The sequence below is a fragment of the Sceloporus undulatus genome, chromosome 5 (genome assembly GCF_019175285.1).
Source record: "Sceloporus undulatus isolate JIND9_A2432 ecotype Alabama chromosome 5, SceUnd_v1.1, whole genome shotgun sequence".
NCBI classification, from domain to species: Eukaryota; Metazoa; Chordata; class Lepidosauria; order Squamata; family Phrynosomatidae; genus Sceloporus; species Sceloporus undulatus.
In genome coordinates, this window is record NC_056526.1 from 54,628,093 (window position 1) to 54,641,925 (window position 13,833).

Genomic DNA, 13,833 nt, shown 5'->3' on the forward strand with positions numbered 1-13,833 from the left:
TTTTGGTCTATAACTCCCATTTAGTCTCTTTGTTCCCAGATCAAAAGCTCCACAGTTGGTTTTCCCCTTTACAGACATGTAGATAATCATGTCTTGCTAATTCCATTTCCACTCTGCATACCCCTGTTGAATAATTAAATCCATTCAATTTGGGAATTGTCAGCTTAGTGCTTCGGGTGCTGCCATTATTCCTTTGTTCTCTACATGTGGCCTGGGTTGTTGATCTACTTTAATGTTTTAACCATCTCTCAAAAAAAAAGTCTGGTCTCCATTAGTGCAGTGCAGCAGTATGTAGGTTATGACTAAGGGTCTATCCAGACTGGCCTGAAAGGCCTGCCTGTGGGCAGATTCAGGGTGCAGCGTCCTGATGATGCAAGTCCTCATTCCATGCCCCAGGGTGCCATGATGGTACACACTACTCCAGATAGTGCACACCATAATCATGCACCTCTGGCACTGCAACCAGATGATGCAGCACCAAAGAGGTGTTATACAGCCACACCACCATGGCTATGGTGCCCTTTGGAGGGTGCAAAAGTGGCTCCTTTTTGTGTCTCCCAGAGGCCAGTTTGGGGCTGCAGTGTGAGGTTACCATGGCCCCAATCTGGCTGAAGAAGGAATGGCTGCATGCCACCCCTTCTGGGATATATGTACAGCCCATAAGACACCAATGGCACAGAGAACAAACTAAAATCTTTATTAAGTTGCTGAAGGAGCTATTCTAATCTAGCTACATCTCTAGCATGGTCTCGGAGAAGACAGTGGTGAGAAGAGGAGTGGAAACACCCCTAAGAGTACCACAGAGGAGTCAGGATAGGTAGACAGAGAGGGAGATCACTGCAGCTCACTCAAACTATCTAACCCTATTGCTACTGTCTCCTCTGGGGTGTTATCTCTTTCAATGCAGTACATTGTTGAACTTTCATCCTCATCTGTAGTGTCTCTGAAAAAGGAAGATTGGGGAGGGGGCATAGGGCTTCCCTAAAACTAAGCTAGGGAGGCTAAGTCCTCCTGAACTGATCACGCAAAACTGGGTGAGGAAGTGACAGTAAGAGGTGTACTAAATTGTCATTATTTTGCTATTGCAAAATAGCATGGTAATCAGATTGTTACTAACTTCAGCTGGATGACAATGATGATTGTTTTAATGCAATTAATTGTGTTTTCACTGTTTTGCAATAATATTCCTGCAGGTAGTCAAAAGTAATAAAGATCCAAGTGCCAATTTTGAGCCTCCTCTCTCACTCAGCTTGAAACAGTTCCAGAGTCCATAAGCATGGCCAATGGTAAGGATGACAAAAACTGAGGTATAAAATCTATGGCTGGTCAGAATGTGTGCCTGAGCCTGGGCATCTGGAAGATGCAACAGGAAGAGGACAGTTTGATGGCCTCCACAATCAGAGGCCAGATTTGATTGGCCTGGCAGGAAGGTCACCAGGCTATAGCCTGAGAGGGGGTAGAGAAAGAGGTTTCTAATGGCTCTATTGCCCCTTCACAAGTCCTTTTTGGAGATTTGTGTGGACTCAGCCTTCTGCCCTCTGTGTAGTGTGAGCTCTGCTGGTTTCCTTAGGGTGGGATAGGAATCCTCCCCCCCCCCCTTTTCACATGGTAGGTTTTTTGCCTACCCTACACTATATCAATGTGATATTGCCAATTTGCACAGGTCGTGTCTATAGATAGTTATTGACAGGTTATGGGGTGAAATATCAGACTTCTGTGCACACCTTTGAGTCAAGTGTTGGGCTATGGAACCTCCTCTGCAGGCTGGGGGGCTTGGGAGGTAGGGAAATAGCATCCCCTTGGGGCTGACTAGGAGGGTTTTGCTCTCCCTTGTAAAATCTATGGTAAAGTTTTTACTTTATGGGGGGGGGGGGTTTGCCCTCAGTTTACTGGAGCAAAGCCCTCTAGTGAATGGCTATCTGGGGAACAATCAATGGCATTAGATTGCCTTGGGTCAGGAGTTTTGCCCAAGGGAAATCTTGGGAGACTGACACTGGGCCTCAGCTGGATCTGCATCACATTGATTCCCCCCTTCCCAACTTTTGTTGTTTATCTCCAGGTTCTTAGGTCAAATAAAGTGGCCCTTGGTTAACCCAATGTCTTGTGTCTGGTCTCATTATGTTGTGGTTGGTCATCAGTTCCACACCCATGAGCTAAGTGGAATATTTGACAGATAAGAAAAGCAGCCCCTGAATTTGGTTCCCATGCTCTAGAAGGTGGGGAGTGTTTTCCAGCTTAACAATTACACAAACGTCTTTGTAAAAACAAGGAAAATGATGTTTGCAGCTCATTTTCTAAAGATTTAACCTTTTCAGAGGAATCTAAATTAAAAAGCTTGAGATGGGCAATGCTCATGCTTGGTGTGGGTGTAGGTAGAATCATCTTCTTGCAATTAAGAAATATAAGGGGTCTCCAAGGGCAACAGAACTGCTAGTATTTGCTTCTAGGCTAAAACAGATCCTTTGTGCATTTGCCTTTAGGCAATATATATCACTAGCATTTTGACAAGTATTTTCCTGGAGGCACTGGTTTACCACTAATGCCTTAGATGGCAATCTGTTGGGCCAACTCACAGTCTCATTTAAAACAAAACAAAACAAAAAAACCCTTCCCAATCATCCTATCCTTAGATTCTGTTTGCTATTTTGCTTTCATTCTTTTGTGTGCATGTCCTGCATTTAGCCCTGCACTCCTGGGAAACAGTTACTCTTACTTGTGAATATGAGCATCTTTCACAGTTCCACCCCAAATTTTGTTTCATTTCCCTTGGTAAGTATGATCAAGAGCTGTAAAAATAATGACAATTTGCCTTAGGCTGGAATAGGATGTTATGGTACCTATTATCTGTATTGTAGTGGAAGTTTAACAAGCAGGTAAATGAGAAGAGATGGGTGTGAATGTGGCCTTTGTTATGTAAAAGTTTCAATAGAGGAGATGCAAAACAATCTGATGCCTGGAAATGTCTTGAAGACAGGATGGTCCATTTCACTCTTTTATAGAACCAGGAAAACCTAAGCTTTCAAACTCTTTCAAGCAGGGACAGTTTATGGACTGTATTAAACAAGCCACTGTCTATATATGGAAAACTGTCCTTCAAATATGAACATAATGAGGAATAGGAAAGGCAAACTAGGTTGGTTAAGGGTCAGACTGTGATGCATTGTGTTGGATTCCTTAGGAATATATGCAAAAATTGTATCCCACCTTTGGACAGCTATTCACTCTTAGCTATATGCATATTGCTATCACACAGGGAAAATACCATGTGAATACTGGGAATTGGCAGTATATTTTGCAATCAAGGCAGGATTTCGGGGAATAATTGTAATCATAGATATTACTGCAGTTCATGCAGTACTTTTGGCATTCAACCACATATCTGAGAACAGTTCACCAAATAGTATAAAATTACTATGTGACTGGCCTGCAGAAATATAATAATTCATAACTGTGCATTCTACTGGTTTCTAGTTCCATGTATCAAGAGTTAAGCAACTGCAAGGATGGAAGGGAATTTTAGGAAAAAATGGGTAGAACCCCCTATTTTCCCATAACAATAATTCCCTTTCAAGTTCCTTCTGGACCTGAGCTGAGTTAATTTCTGGTCTTTTAAGATATCTTGATGTTTTAAAAATGGGGAACAAAATAAAAAGGTTTAAAAGATCTAGGTTAGATGGGAGAAAGAACAGAATCACTGGCTGGGGAAAGGTTAAGCACCCCATGCCTGCTGCTGATTCTCCCTGCAAATGCCTGCTGCCCACATTCTAGTTGTGAGACAAATACAGGCCAAGAACCAGCATAGTGTAATGGTTTGGCCAATGGACTATGACTCTGGAGACTAGAGTTTGATTTGCTGCTCAGCCATGAAAACCCATTCAGTAACCATGAGCAAGTCACGTTCTTTCAGCCCAAGGGGAAGGCAAAGGCATGCACACACACTCCTTAAACAAATTTGGCCATAAAAACCAAAAAACCCTTAGGGCCACCATAAGTTGGAAACATTTTGAAGGCAAACAAAAACAATAACACAAGTCTTTTAACATTGGAATATAAATATAAGTCTAAAAATATAGCCCCAACATTATAGGAGTAACTTAGTCTTGTCTAGTGATAAGAAAATGAAGTTAAGGAAAAATTTCTTTAAAAGTGTCACTCTCCTTCAAAATGCCAGGTCTCAGACTTTGCAAATACTGAAAAGTGACTATTATTCTAATACACATCTTAACATATTGTGTACAGTAAGAAAACAGAATGTGCAGTAGGAAATTTTTGTGTATGTGTGGAATTGACAATATAGGCTTTAATTAGAAACAAATATCTTTCTTAAAACCAGTACGAGGGAATAAAATATTATGGGATAGCTATTGTTACCTTTCAGTTTCTATAATTTTATATTGATGGTATATTACTGGGATCAACTTTCTACGGCCAAAAAGTATGCATACATAAATATATGTCATTGAAAAGTGCTTAGCCTTTTAAGCGGACATGTACTGTGTACTGTTTTTCTACAGTTTTTCCTTCCTTCAACCCCACCCAGACCAAAAGTGTGCAAAAATCATCAGTTGTGTAAAGATGTTACAGATGTCAAACCAGCTAGGGGCTGAGGAGGAGTGGGGAAGTTGTCAGAAGGCTGACAGCTCTTGTTTGAGAACTGCAGCCTCCAGCCAAGATTTCTGTGAAAGACTAGGGGAGTGGAATTGCATAGGAAAGTTGTGGAGAGGTGTAAGCTGTGGAAAGGGGAAAGTTGTGAATGGTTGACACCTGATGATCTAGTTTGTTTCCCAGGGATTGTATATGTTTTGTATTTTTAACTTTGTTAGCCGCCCCGATTGTTCTCAGGGGGGCGGGATACAAATAAATTTTATTATTTATTATTATTATTATTATGAAACTTCTCTCAGTCCCTCCATTCCACTTTCCTTCCCTCTCTCCAAGTCCCAACCCTAACAAGAGGCTGTGAAAAAAGAAATTTCAGTTGTCAAAGCAGCTGGGGGTGGGGGGAGGATACTGAAGTCTTTTCAGAACCTCTAATAATGATTTCTGTGAAAGACTGGGGCATGTGGGGAGGGAGGCTGCAGCAAAAACAGAAACTAGGGTGCGTTACAGACCGCCCAAAAGGGGCGGTCTGCCGCCGGCTTCATTTGCAGTGCGGAGGAGCCCCAGCGTCCAAACCGCAAGGCTCCTCCATGCTGCAAATAAGAAGCACCAAAATGGCGCTTCTCTTTGCGGCGCAGATATGATGCCACGAGGCACCAATGGCGCACTCGCAGCATCATATGCGCTGCGCGACGTGCGGATGCAGTGCATCCACTATGTAAACATGGCAGCCCCCATTTTGTATGGACTTGGTCTGTATTAGGATTAGGGGCGTCCGGAAGTGACACCCCTTTCCAATCCTAATACGGACCCAGTCCATACTTTATGCCCGTTTGTAATGGGCCTAGGTGATCAGCAGCCAAACATTTTTAGTCACAGAAATCCTCCCTAGAGACTGTGAAAAGTCTTTTTAGTTTCCTCTACCTCCTCCCAGCTGCTTTGACAGCTGAAATGTCTTTTTTATAGCCTCTTGTCAGGATTGGCAATGGCCAATTCCTGAATGGTGTCTGGACAGGAATGAGATTTTTGACCTCATTCGGGGAACTGATGAATTTCCATCCCACTCCTAGTGTTTGCTTACCACACAGCTATGCTATAGCCTTCCACCCTGGAAGCAGAGGCAATGAAGCCATTTCTGGCTGTTGCTGATGTAATGGTGACCATTGAAATCACCCTTCACACACATTACTACTGACACTAGTGAGTCCAGTGAATCCCCTACACATGTTAAAGCCAGGAAAGCTACATTTACTCCTATTTCTGCAGGGTTGTTATGGTAGAGCCACACAAAATAGCATGTTGTGCTGGACACATCATTGAGAAGTGCAAGGGATAGGCCCTTGAATAAAATTTTTGCACTTATAAAAAAAATCTCCCTCCAGTCCCCACATTTCTAGCAATACAGAAAGAGAGGACTCTTATAGTTCCTGTGTCTGACTCCTTTCTGTTTTGTGCCTAGATTATTTTTCTACATGCACAAGATTTAAATTAGTGCAATACTAAAAATTTGGAGACTGTAGGAAATATTCGTTTGAGAGGGCTGGTTTTTATTTGGAGGGGCAATGTGCTCATTCCCCCCCCCCATCTTTTTCCCTGTTTTGTCAGTAGTATATCCCCCTGATTTTGTACAGTAGGGAAAAAAGTTAGAATAGACCTTGCTTAAAAAGGAATCTTCAGTTGTAGTATGAGCTCTGACTATCGTTTAGTTCCTCCCCTCCATCAACTGTCAGCAATCTTGCCACCTGGCTGCCACTGCAGGAGATGAGACAGCAGGGTCCATCCTATACAATTATTTTTATTTAGGTCCATCCTAGTTGCTCAGTTGCCACCATGGTGTGACTTACTTCTTCCCTCAACATCACCACCCGCATTGTCACCTTTTAGCTTTAATAGCACCAGGTTGCAGCAGATGGAGAGATGTGGCTGAAGGGTCCATTGCACCAACTTGGCTCAAAGGGAAACTGTCATTTGCTTTCTCCTCTCCTTGTTTTTGTTCAAACTGCCTGATACAATTTCATCTATTGTAAACCACCTTGTGGGAATGATTTTTCCTGAAAGATAGTTTTAAAGGCCATTAAATAAAAATAAGTGTGTTACATTAAGAATTCATGCTTCAGTTTGCAAGTTTTCCTTTTCCCTCCCCATTCCTTATATTCTTTTTCTGTCATGGTTTTTAGACTGTGAACCTTTAGGTAAGCATTATTTTGCTTAGTAAATTGTAGATTCCTTATAAATAATGAATAGCAACTTCTATCTGCCAGCTTACTAACATAAATGGCTCTTCAGCTGATCAGTTAACTCATGTGAACAATTTAATGTGGGTGGGATAAGATTAAGCATGGAAGATTTAACTTCCCATTCAGCCTATGAATAGGAATTTCTTTTATCTCCAGCATGCCCTGATCAGAAAAATTCCTACTGTATCTTCTGCAAATATGTTTATTTCACATTACACTGCTCACATGAATATACCGCTTGCACGAGCAATTTTTCCAAGAATAATGGTCTAAGTAAACATAGTATCCAGTTCTGGGTTGTTGTTTTTTCTTCTATGACAGACTATGACAGAAAGCAAACACAGGGATGAGTTTAAATGAAAAACTGAAAGTGGGCAGGAGAGAGAAAGTATATTTTAAACTTTTGTCCATTCAGATTTACTTCCAATAAATTTCTTTCTCATACCTGTAGAAGAAAAAAGAGGTTTCATGTATCTTTTTCTCCTTAGAAAAGATCATCCAAGATCATTTCAGTGTGTAAACCCATGGCAGCCATTTATTCTTTCTCTCCTCTCTTCACAATTGGTTCATCTTTAGTAAACTGTAATTTGACTTGACAACCATCAAGAAAACCAACAGTCATCCAAAAGTTGTGGTAACAAATATATTGACTCTGGAATTAATGGATAATGTCTGTGAATAACCTAAATATCAGAAATAATATTACACTGTGCCCACGTCATATGCGGGCATCTTTTATGCACTTCCAGCTTATGCTGGAAGCGCCGCACCATTTAATGAATGGCGTGCACGACCATGACACTCGCGTTGCTGCACCGCCGCATGCATGAGCCTCATTATCCTTAATAGGCAGAACTTGCCTTACGCAGCAGGGTCCAGAATGGATCCCCACGTAAGGCATGGGACCACTGTATATATAAATATATATTTATGTGCACTTTGAGAGTCAGCATAGTGTAGTGGTTGGAGTATTGCACTATGACAATAAATCAGGGTTTGATTCCCTACTTCGCCATGGAAACCCACTGGGTGCATAAAATCAAAAATATATGTACTATATGAGGTGACCTAAATAACCTGATAGCACAAGATCCCAAATAATTTTGGAAGCTAAGCAGGATCATCCCTGGTTAGTACTCGGATGGAAGACCAATGAAAACTAGGTGCTACAGGCTAGATTTCAAAGGAAGGAACTGGCAAAATCACCTATGAATACTCTTTGCCTAAGAAAACCCTATGAAATGAGGTCATCATAAGCCAAAGAGCAATTTGAAAGCACCCACACATTATCTGACAATCATCATCAGCTATATATTGAAAACATCAATAAAAATAATACAACTATTTCTAAGCCATTCCCTTCCTTTCTAAATGCTAATATTAACAAATGGATGGCAATATGTATCATGAAATCTAGTCATGCCACTTGGAGAACATGGATACTGATTAAAAAAAATGTATACAACAGAAGTGCAAATTAAAATACCTAACCCTTAACAATTTGGACCGTATGTTTACTTTTATTTTTTTCCTATCCTGCCCTTCACCACTAAAGCAAGAGCTAAGAGAACTATTTGTCATTGATCATTCATAAGCATAAAACGATGTTCAGAAATAGAAAGAACAAACAAGAATTAGTTTAAAGGAGATCTCCCCTGTAGCAACCCTGTTGTCTCTTTGAATGGGGGATGGTTCATATGAAGAAGTCTCATTGAGCCTATTGAAATTCAGGCTGAGAGGGATGCAGTCTATCCATGAAATAGAGTTTTATGGTGTGGCATGTTAATTGATACTTTATGTCTGCTGTGCCAGCACAAGGTAAATCTCTGAAGATGCTGTCCTTGAAAACAGTTATATACTTTTCAATAGGCCAAAAACAAAAACAAAAAACCTACAAGAAATATCTGCAGCAACTTATTTTGCTTCTTGAGTCATATCACTGTGTAAATTTTAAACTATCTAGAATAGTCCACTTTTGGTCCTTGTTGCCCTTTAAATGTGCAAAGTCACAAAGTTGGAAAGCCATGACTGGAGAATTCTCCTTTCAGGGACTCCTGATCTAGCAATCCACATATCCTTCTGGTTCTGTAGTATCTCAGCTGAGGGCTTCCCTGTTTCTTTGCCATTTCCCTGCCTTGCTTGCTCAACTCCAATCCTCTTTTCCAGTTTCACTGGTTCCATTTAAATACAATACAAGCTCCAAGCAAATAACTGCTTTTCACTTTTCAAAACACTGTCACGGCAAGTTCCCACTCACCCAACAATTTTCTTTATTGTGGCAGCCCTATGGGTTTTGTCGTCTCACCACTGCCACCAAATTATGTCAAAGCAACTTGCTTGTGGTCATTAATTTATTTAACCTGTAATCCTGCCATCTCTTTATTGACTGTCATTTTACCCTTAAAATCTATTTTGAAATTGTTAGTAGCGTGGTAAGCAAATAAATAAACTTTATTTGGAAAATGGTTTGACAATGTTTCACTTGGTACATTGCCTTGTTACAGTTTTACTTTGTTGCATTTAGTTACATGGTATTACTTTACTGTCTCTTTCTTTAGAGAATATCAGCTACTTTCACTTCTCAAACCTTTCTCTATCCTAGCCTACTAGATTAACCAGATTCCACAGGATAACCCACTCCAGGAACTCTCTCTCTCTCTCTCTCTCTCTCTTTCTCTCTCTGAGTTCTGGATGTGTACCAGTAGGGAGCCGCTCACTTTTGTAAGCTTATCACATTTCCCCCGGGGACGTGATGGGGTCGGAACAAAAGGGAGTGGGATGGGAATGGAATAGTGCAAGGGATGCATTTTACCATACACTGGAATGTTGCCGCCACCACCACCACCGGAAGTTCCTATTCCATTCCCGAACTGTCCCAGAAGAGGCAATTTTCAAGGATGCTTCTGAACAGTTCCTGAAAATCACCTCCTCTGGGACAGATCAGGAATGGAATGGGCACATCCAGTGGCGGCATTCCGGTGTGCGGTAAAATGCATCCCTTGCCCCCTTCTGTTCTCATCCTGCTCCGTTTCATTCTGCCCCCATCATGTCCCCGGGGGCAATGCAATAAGCTTATTGGATTCTACCCCTAATTGTTCTTGTCTCTCCCTGGAACCCTCACTGAACTGTCCCTCTCTGGATGTAACTGAGCCCTATCTCTATTCTAGCCCTCAGGCTAAACCTATGCCTCAGGATACCAAACCAGCAACTTCCTCACTTGGAGTGCTATATTGGAACCAAGTCCCTCACTCCTGAACATGTTCCCTGACACAGAGCTAAGTTGTTTCCTTCTCTATTTTAGCTTTCACAGTCCCTAACCTCTGGACTGTCACTCAGTCAGACCCTAACTGTCTGAAACCAAAACCCTATCTGCTCTCAACTGTCAACCATGGAAAACTTTATCTCCACCCAACCAATTGGCTGTCACTATGCTGTCCCAACTTTGTCTGCTCTCCACAAACACCATGAAGGTTTAAAAAAAAATAGAAGCCTTGTCTGCATGTGAGTGCGCCCACACCACAAAATTATAGCACCTTGAAACTACTTTAATTATAATGGCTATATCCTATGGTATCTTGGGATTTGTTGACTGGGGAGTATAGTTCAGTGGAGCATACTAGAGTTCCCTAGTGAATTGCACACCACTTTAACTACTATGGCTTCATCCTATGGAATCTTGGGATTTGGAGTGTGGTAAGGTAATTAGAGGGATCGGGTGGTTTAGTGGTTAAGACACCAATCCTCAATTCTTCAATTTACCACCTGTTATCTAATAGGGAGAACTGAATTTATATAATGTAACAAATTGTATAGGTACTGTATAGTAAGTAATACATGTGTAATGAAAGGGAATGCTCAGACTTGTAATTCAACAGCATCTGGAATACCGCATGATACATGATTTCCACCCCAGCTCTTTATCCTATGGCCTCAGAATACATCTTGACGAACCAAAGGATGGTACTCCTAAATGTGTTTTATTGTGGTATGAAACTCAACAATTCAATGCTGCCCATGAGCATTTTTAATCCATGTTTTACCACACTGAAAACATCATGTACACTTACCTTTGAAGTCTTCTTCAATGAAAATGATCTCCTACAGGAAGTTTCCATACAGGAAGTCAGAATGAGTGATATCTTTACTGTTTAATATAAGAAACAAAGATTGTTGTTCCATGAGCTTTTTCAAGAGTTCAATCACATAATTTGAGACAAACCCAGCACTAAAATGATGGAAGATAAATGAGCTATCTTTTTCCAGGAGCGATTTGGGCTTAAAATATGTCAACTCTTGTACAAAAAAATGACTGGTTAATGAAAATCTCTCTTGAGCACAAGCAAATTGGACAATTAATTAATAGAGTGCCTTCAAAACTGCTCCTTTTAAACCCCCCTTCAAGTCCAGCCTCATTTGTCAAGTGCCAGTGATATATGCCTCTGTCATGTGAAGAAGCTTGCTTGTTGAAGGCCATTCCCATACACACCTGAGCTCAAATAAATCTGCCTAAAAAATTAGCTTTCTGTTGAAACAAACCAAAACAAATGTTCCTTTGGATTAATTTCACTGGTTGGAAAATATTAGAAGGAGGGGGAGTTTAGCATTCTTTTTAATGTAGTCTTTTCCTTCCCCATGAGCGACACAACTATTTGCACGTATCCATTTATATTAGTGTATCCAAAATTTAATTTCAGTTTTCCAGACCCATATCAAGGAAGGGCTAGCACTTAAAATTCCTAGTACGTTCCTCACATGTCAAAGAGCAGTTTATTCAGTCATGCTTCACTTTTAGCTACAGCAGTGGGAAAAGTCATTAGCCTCTTTCCCCTAGGTATCATTTGAGATGCAGAAATGTAGGTAGTGATTAGTTCCAATATAATTTCAATGTGCTTCAACCAGCAGGAAATGTTGTAAGGCTGGATAAGATAGCTATAAGGAGCATAAGGATCAGAACTAACACTGGCTCTGGAACCCAGCATCGTATGGCCTTCTGCCTAAGCATATGCTACCCTGTATGCCATTATCCATAGGGATTATATTTCATAATGAAGACTCTGAAGATAGAATAACTTTGGTGAATAAACTGCACTGAACAGAGTGTATATATAGATGCAGTCTACAGATATGTGAAGAAGCTAATCTGGGGGACTATTGTTCAGACTTTCTCTTGTTCAAACTATGTAGACCCAGACAAACTTTTCATTTCAGAATCTGAATATTTCCTGCAGTTGTGCCAATTAAAATACAAGTGCTTGAAAACTGTGCCTACAGAAAATATTCATTTTTCATTTGTGGATGGAACACACTAGAAACATAATTTAGTCAATGGAGGAAACTGCACTGCAAACACAAAATTGTATACATGTCCAAAACATCCATTAAAAAGAGATGAACTTCATCCTGTTAAAAAAACATTTTAAAAGAACATCTTAAGAGCACAAGATGTAAATGTGAAGGTAAAGAAAGGATGAAGTCTGTTATGCAGACTTGAGGGATATGTGTTAAACTATTCATTTTCACAAAGAAAAACAATTTAATCAGTTTCTCCCCACTGCCAGATGGCTTCACAAAACTGTAGTTTTTAAAGACATGGGGGTTGGGATAACCAGCAACAGGGTAGGAGGCCTCTTCTCATCTTCCATCCAATCCTGGGAAGATGGGTGCAGCCATGTGGGGATAAGAGATTCTAGAACAGTGGTTCCTTAACTGTGCTCTTTAAGCGATTTGAGACTTCAGCTCCTAGAATCCCAGACTATTGGCCAACATAGCTGAGGGGAACGGAAGTCCAAAATCTCTTAAAGGGCAAAATTTGGGACCACTGTTCTAGAGTCTTCTGAGATCCAATCCTGATTCCCCCTGCCCGCTGTAGCTTCTCTTATTGACATATAGGACCTGTACAGACAGGCCAAAATAAAGCTGCTTCGGGTCACTTTGGAGGAATGTTACTTAAATGATACATGCATCCTAAGAGGCTGGAAGCCACGCCAAAGCCATGGACTGAAGTGCAGCTTTGGCGCAGTTTCTGGCCTCTTACAATGCATGTGTCAATTAAACAGCATACCTACAAAGGACCAAAGAGACTCGATGCAGCTTTATTTTGGCCTGTCTGTATGGGTCCATAGTTCCCCCCTGTGGCATCACTTTTTTTTACAGAGAGAAGCTATATGAGTATAAGGGAAGCTACAGCCTTTCGACATGTCATGTAAAAGCTGCTTCATCATCATCATGTGCCAGCTATGAGAACATTGTGATGGCAGTGTTCTTGTCTGAGCTCCCATCCAGCTTGAGAGGACAGGAAATAGATGATTTGGGGACCAGGAGTTGTTCTCAAATCTGTTCAAGGTCTGGGGCAGGGGGACAATAAAGAGGCTCAAGAGAGATTCTTTTCATTAGGATTTATTTTCCCCCATCAGTAGCTGAATATTTTTTCTGTATCTGGGCTGATGTCTAGTCTAGGCAGTTGTTTTCGATCACACTGCAGTAGGGCTGCATCTGGAGAAAGCAGCATTAATTCCGCATGTTATACAATGAGCTGTTGGACAGATTAAATTGTTACAACAGTGCATACAAGGCAAACTGGGCTTCAAAATTATTCTTCTTGGATGAAGGATGAAAAGAATGACGGGGGGGGGGGTATCAATACAAAAGCTGAAGGTTAACAGTCAAGAAAAAGACAGAGGAGTGCATAAAGTGCAGTATCCGGTAAACCATCTTAACACTTTTGCCAGACAACACACCTGACAAATGACTACCACTTCTCACTTTCTTTTTAAATAGTGTGTGGTTGCCCCTAAAATGTCCCACACCTTAAATAGTCTGCATAACCTTGGCTGCAGCCCCCACTGAGCTGAAAATGCTGCTGCTTAATGCCATATTAGTAAATGGGAAGAAAAACACTCTTGATCCAGGACCTGATCATAAGCGTGTCAACGTGGCTAGCATTTTCGAAACTTGGCTAAATTAAGCTAGTGTGGGTGGGAGGGTGATATCCTCTCAC